We start from the raw sequence: 6,000 nt of genomic DNA on the forward strand, positions 1-6,000 counted from the left end.
CACTTCGCAAAAAACACCTCTGTTTTCTTTCAAAAAATTGGATGTGCCCAAGTTGCGCTTTGGGGCATTTCCTGTCGCGGGCGCTAGGCCTACCCACACAAGTGAGGTATCATTTTTATCAGGAGACTTGGGGGAACGCTGGGTGGAAGGAAATTTGTGGCTCCTTTCAGATTCCAGAACTTTCTGCCACAGAAATGTGAGGAACATGTGTTTTTTTAGCCAAATTTTTAGGTTTGCAAAGGATTCTGGGTAACAGAACCTGGTCCGAGCCCCACAAGTCACCCCATCTTGGATTCCCCTAAGTCACTAGTTTTCAGAAATGCACAGGTTTGGTAGCTTTCCATAGGTGCCGGCTGAGCTAGAGGCCAAAATTTACAGGTAGGCACTTCGCAAAAATCACCTCTGTTTTCTTTCAAAAAATTGGATGTGCCCACGCTGCGCTTTGGGGCGTCTCCTGTCGCGGGCGCTAGGCCTACCCACACAAGTGAGGTATCATTTTTATAGGGAGACCTGGGGGAACGCTGGGTGGAAGGAAATTTGTGGCTCCTCTCAGATTCCAGAACTTTCTGCCACAGAAATGTGAGGAACATGTGTTTTTTTAGCCATATTTTGAGGTTTGCAAAGGATTCTGGGTAACAGAACCTGGTCCGAGCCCCACAAGTCATCCCATCTTGGATTCCCCTTGGTCTCTAGTTTTGAGAAATGCACAGGTTTGGTAGGTTTCCCTAGGTGCCGGCTGAGCTAGAGGCCAAAATCTACAGGTAGGCACTTCGCAAAAAACACCTCTGTTTTCTTTCAAAAAATTGGATGTGCCCAAGTTGCGCTTTGGGGCATTTCCTGTCGCGGGCGCTAGGCCTACCCACACAAGTGAGGTATCATTTTTATAGGGAGACTTGGGGGAACACTGGGTGGAATTAAATTTGTGGCTCCTTTCAGATTCCAGAACTTTCTGCCACAGAAATGTGAGGAACATGTGTTTTTTTAGCCAAATTTTGAGGTTTGCAAAGGATTCTGGGTAACAGAACCTGGTCCGAGCCCCACAAGTCACCCCATCTTGGATTCCCCTAAGTCTCTAGTTTTCAGAAATGCACAGGTTTGGTAGGTTTCCATAGGTGCCGGCTGAGCTAGAGGCCAAAACCTACAGGTAGGCACTTCGCAAAAATCACCTCTGTTTTCTTTTAAAAAATTGGATGTGCCCACGTTGCGCTTTGGGGCGTCTCCTGTCGCGGGCGCTAGGCCTACCCACACAAGTTAGGTATCATTTTTATCGGGAGACTTGGGGGAACGCTGGGTGGATGGAAATTTGTGTCTCCTCTCAGATTCCAGAACTTTCTGCCACAGAAATATGAGGAACATGTGTTTTTTTTAGCCAAATTTTGAGGTTTGCAAATGATTCTGGGTAACAGAACCTGGTCCGAGCCCCACAAGTCACCCCATCTTGGATTCCCCTAGGTCTCTAGTTTTCAGAAATGCACAGGTTTGGTAAGTTTCCCTAGGTGCCGGCTGAGCTAGAGGCCAAAATCTAAAGGTAGGCACTTCGCAAAAATCACCTCTGTTTTCTTTCAAAAAATTGGATGTGTCCACGTTGCGCTTTGGGGCGTTTCCTGTCGCGGGCGCTAGGCCTACCCACAGAAGTGAGGTATCATTTTTTCGGGAAAATTGGGGGAACGCTGGGTGGAAGGAAATTTGTGGCTCCTCTCAGATTCCAGAACTTTCTGCCACAGAAATGTGAGGAACATGTGTTTTTTTAGCCAAATTTTGAGGTTTGCAATGGATTCTGGGTAACAGAACCTGGTCCGAGCCCCACAAGTCACCCCATCTTGGATTCCACTAGGTCTCTAGTTTTCAGAAATGCACAGGTTTGGTAGGTTTCCCTAGGTGCCGGCTGAGCTAGAGGCCAAAATCTACAGGTAGACACTTCGCAAAAATCACCTCTGTTTTTAAAAAAAAAAATTGGATGTGTCCACGTTGCGCTTTGGGGCGTTTCCTGTCGTGGGCGCTAGGCCTACCCACACAAGTGAGGTATCATTTTTATCGGGAGACTTGGGGGAACGCTGGGTGGAAGGAAATTTGTGGCTCCTCTCAGATTCCAAAACTTTCTGCCACAGAATGTGAGGAACATGTGTTTTTTTAGCCAAATTTTGAGGTTTGCAAAGGATTCTGGGTAACAGAACCTGGTCCGAGCCCCACAAGTCACCCCATCTTGAATTCCCCTAGATCTCTAGTTTTCAGAAATGCACAGGTTTGGTAGGTTTCCCTAGGTGCCGGCTGAGCTAGAGGCCAAAACCTACAGGTAGGCACTTCGCAAAAATCACCTCTGTTTTCTTTAAAAAAATTGGATGTGCCCACGTTGCTCTTTGGGGTGTCTCCTGTCGCGGGCGCTAGGCCTACCCACACAAGTGAGGTATAATTTTTATAGGGAGACTTGGGGGAACGCTGGGTGGAAGGAAATTTGTGGCTCCTCTCAGATTCCAGAACATTCTGCCACAGAAATGTGAGGAACATGTTTTATTTTAGCCAAATTTTGAGGTTTGCAAAGGATTCTGGGTAACAGAACCTGGTCCGAGCCCCACAAGTCACCCCATCTTGGATTCCCCTAAGTCACTAGTTTTCAGAAATGCACAGGTCTGGTAGGTTTCCATAGGTGCCGGCTGAGCTAGAGGCCAAAATCTACAGGTAGGCACTTCGCAAAAATCACCTCTGTTTTCTTTCAAAAAATTGGATGTGCCCACGTTGCGCTTTGGGGCGTCTCCTGTCGCGGGTTCTAGGCCTACCCACACAAGTGAGGTATCATTTTTATAGGGAGACTTGGGGGAACGCTGGGTGGATGGAAATTTGTGGCTCCTCTCAGATTCCAGAACTTTCTGCCACAGAAATATGAGGAACATGTGTTTTTTTAGCCAAATTTTGAGGTTTGCAAAGGATTCTGGGTAACAGAACCTGGTCCGAGCCCCACAAGTCACCCCATCTTGGATTCCACTAGGTCTCTAGTTTTCAGAAATGCACAGGTTTTGTAGGTTTCCCTATGTGCCGGCTGAGCTAGAGGCCAAAACCTACAGGTAGGCACTTCGCAAAAATCACCTCTGTTTTCTTTCAAAAAATTGGATGTGCCCACGTTGCGCTTTGGGGCGTCTCCTGTCGCGGGCGCTAGGCCTACCCACACAAGTGAGGTATCATTTTTATAGGGAGACTTGGGGGAACACTGGGTGGAAGGAAATTTGTGGCTCCTCTCAGATTCCAGAACTTTCTGCCACAGAAATGTGAGAAACATGTTTTTTTTTAGCCAAATTTTGAGTTTTGCAAAGGATTCTGGGTAACAGAACCTGGTCCGAGCCCCACAAGTCACCCCATCTTGGATTCCCCTAGGTCTCTAGTTTTCAGAAATGCACAGGTTTGGTAGGTTTCCCTAGGTGCCGGCTGAGCTAGAGGCCAAAATCTACAGGTAGGCACTTCGCAAAAATCACCTCTGTTTTCTTTAAAAAAATTGGATGTGCCCACGTTGCGCTTTGGGGTGTCTCCTGTCGTGCGCGCTAGGCCTACCCACACAAGTGAGGTATCATTTTTTCGGGAAAATTGGGGGAACGCTGGGTGGAAGGAAATTTGTGGCTCCTCTCAAATTCCAGAACTTTCTGCCACAGAAATGTGAGGAACATGTGTTTTTTTAGCCAAATTTTGAGGTTTGCAAAGGATTCTGGGTAACAGAACCTGGTCCGAGCCCCACAAGTCACCCCATCTTGGATTCCACTAGGTCTCTAGTTTTCAGAAATGCACAGGTTTGGTAGGTTTCCCTAGGTGCCGGCTGAGCTAGAGGCCAAAATCTACAGGTAGACACTTCGCAAAAATCACCTCTGTTTTTTTAAAAAAAATTGGATGTGTCCACGTTGCGCTTTGGGGCGTGTCCTGTCGCGGGCGCTAGGCCTACCCACACAAGTGAGGTATCATTTTTATAGGGAGACTTGTGGGACCGCTGGGTGGAAGGAAATTTGTGGCTCCTCTCAGATTCCAGAACTTTCTGCCACAGAAATGTGAGGAACATGTGTTTTTTTAGCCATATTTTGAGGTTTGCAAAGGATTCTGGGTAACAGAACCTGGTCCGAGCCCCACAAGTCATCCCATCTTGGATTCCCCTTGGTCTCTAGTTTTGAGAAATGCACAGGTTTGGTAGGTTTCCCTAGATGCCGGCTGAGCTAGAGGCCAAAATCTACAGGTAGGCACTTCGCAAAAAACACCTCTGTTTTCTTTCAAAAAATTGGATGTGCCCAAGTTGCGCTTTGGGGCATTTCCTGTCGCGGGCGCTAGGCCTAACCACACAAGTGAGGTATCATTTTTATCAGTAGACTTGGGGGAACGCTGGGTGGAAGGAAATTTGTGGCTCCTTTCAGATTCCAGAACCTTCTGCCACAGAAATGTGAGGAACATGTGTTTTTTTAGCAAAATTTTGAGGTTTGCAAAGGATTCTGGGTAACAGAACCTGGTCCGAGCCCCACAAGTCACCCCATCTTGGATTCCCCTAAGTCACTAGTTTTCAGAAATGCACAGGTTCGGTAGCTTTCCATAGGTGCCGGCTGAGCTAGAGGCCAAAATCTACAGGTAGGCACTTCGCAAAAATCACCTCTGTTTTCTTTCAAAAAATTGGATGTGCCCACGCTGCGCTTTGGGGCGTCTCCTGTCGCGGGCGCTAGGCCTATCCACACAAGTGAGGTATCATTTTTATAGGGAGACTTGTGGGACCGCTGGGTGGAAGGAAATTTGTGGCTCCTCTCAGATTCCAGAACTTTCTGCCACAGAAATGTGAGGAACATGTGTTTTTTTAGCCATATTTTGAGGTTTGCAAAGGATTCTGGGTAACAGAACCTGGTCCGAGCCCCACAAGTCATCCCATCTTGGATTCCCCTTGGTCTCTAGTTTTGAGAAATGCACAGGTTTGGTAGGTTTCCCTAGGTGCCGGCTGAGCTAGAGGCCAAAATCTACAGGTAGGCACTTCGCAAAAAACACCTCTGTTTTCTTTCAAAAAATTGGATGTGCCCAAGTTGCGCTTTGGGGCATTTCCTGTCGCGGGCGCTAGGCCTACCCACACAAGTGAGGTATCATTTTTGTCAGGAGACTTGGGGGAACGCTGGGTGGAAGGAAATTTGTGGCTCCTTTCAGATTCCAGAACTTTCTGCCACAGAAATGTGAGGAACATGTGTTTTTTTAGCCAAATTTTGAGGTTTGCAAAGGATTCTGGGTAACAGAACCTGGTCCGAGCCCCACAAGTCACCCCATCTTGGATTCCCCTAAGTCACTAGTTTTCAGAAATGCACAGGTTTGGTAGCTTTCCATAGGTGCCGGCTGAGCTAGAGGCCAAAATCTACAGGTAGGCACTTCGCAAAAATCACCTCTGTTTTCTTTCAAAAAATTGGATGTGCCCACGCTGCGCTTTGGGGCGTCTCCTGTCGCGGGCGCTAGGCCTACCCACACAAGTGAGGTATCATTTTTATAGGGAGACCTGGGGGAACGCTGGGTGGAAGGAAATTTGTGGCTCCTCTCAGATTCCAGAACTTTCTGCCACAGAAATGTGAGGAACATGTGTTTTTTTAGCCATATTTTGAGGTTTGCAAAGGATTCTGGGTAACAGAACCTGGTCCGAGCCCCACAAGTCATCCCATGTGGGATTCCCCTTGGTCTCTAGTTTTGAGAAATGCACAGGTTTGGTAGGTTTCCCTAGGTGCCGGCTGAGCTAGAGGCCAAAATCTACAGGTAGGCACTTCGCAAAAAACACCTCTGTTTTCTTTCAAAAAATTGGATGTGCCCAAGTTGCGCTTTGGGGCATTTCCTGTCGCGGGCGCTAGGCCTACCCACACAAGTGAGGTATCATTTTTATAGGGAGACTTGGGGGAACGCTGGGTGGAAGGAAATTTGTGGCTCCTCTCAGATTCCAGAACTTTCTGCCATAGAAATGTGAGAAACATGTTTTTTTTAAGCCAAATTTTTAGGTTTGCAAAGGATTCTGGGTAACAG

The sequence above is a fragment of the Pleurodeles waltl genome, chromosome 7 (assembly GCF_031143425.1).
Source record: "Pleurodeles waltl isolate 20211129_DDA chromosome 7, aPleWal1.hap1.20221129, whole genome shotgun sequence".
In the NCBI taxonomy this organism is placed as follows: Eukaryota; Metazoa; Chordata; class Amphibia; order Caudata; family Salamandridae; genus Pleurodeles; species Pleurodeles waltl.